Here is a 1094-nt window from a genome sequence, read left to right as displayed (position 1 = left end):
CTGGGTGCTGCTGAGGATCCAGTGCTCCCTCCTGGTGTTCCCAGAGCAGCTGGGATCTCCAGGAAAGGAATACGTGGCTTAACAGGTACTTGGCAAGTGATGGATGGCTGAGCAGGTGCAGGACACGGGGAGCCGTGGGCAGGGAGCAGTCACCGGCTCCAGCCTTCCAGAAAGGAAACAGTGGCAATTTTTCCTCTCTTGTTTGATTGCTCTGACACCCAAACCTTCATATTTTATTAGATCCTGGCAGGTATTTTCTAACCCCCCTGCAGTATTTCCCAAGCAGTTAGGTGTGCAATATCTGCTGTGCTGTGTTTCAGTGCAATAAAACATCAACCCACAGGGACTGCTGTGTTGGACTTTGCTGCACTAAGATGTTGTAATTCCCATCACAATTAATTGAGGATGGAGTGACATGGAAGTCCTGAGGGTCTTCCCGGGATGTCTTTGAATGAGAATTTTAAAAAGCAAAAAGTACAAGAGCAGCTTTTTCTGGTGCTGCTTAGCAGCCACTCGATCCCAGTACTTGGGTTTCATCTCTGCTGGGTCTGTACTGTGGTGGAGGGCAATTTGTTTTCTTGCAAAAAGAATTTAGTCAGATGATTTTTGCTTGTGCAGGTGTAATCACAGAATCCTAGAATGGTTTGTGTTGACAGGGACCTTAAAGCTTGTCCAGTACCACCCCCTGCCATGGGCAGGGACACTTCCCTCAGTCCCAGGTTGCTCCAAGCCCCGGCCAGCCTGCCCTGGAGCACTTCCAGGGATGGAGCAGCCACAGGTTCTCTGGGCAACCTGTGCCAGTGCTTTTCTTCCTAACATCTAATCTAAATCTCTTTTAGTTCAAAGCCATTCAGATATTGCAGAAATGCCGCAAACTGTTCAACACGTCGCTGTTCATGGGTGATTCAGTGCAGCCCGATGGAGAAGTCCCAGGGCAGGTGCCAAAAGGCGCTGATGGCGATTTGGCAAAACTCCCAAGATTAAGAACCGTCCTTGTCCCAGGGCCGGTTTTGCGCATCTCTGCGGGCAGAAGCCCCGAGGGCAGCGCGGAGCCGGGGGCGCGGAGTGGGGCCGAGCGGAGCGGGGGCTCGGGG

Source organism: Geospiza fortis, unplaced genomic scaffold, assembly GCF_000277835.1.
Source record: "Geospiza fortis unplaced genomic scaffold, GeoFor_1.0 scaffold193, whole genome shotgun sequence".
NCBI lineage: Eukaryota > Metazoa > Chordata > Aves > Passeriformes > Thraupidae > Geospiza > Geospiza fortis.
Note: the sequence above shows the minus strand (reverse complement) of the source record.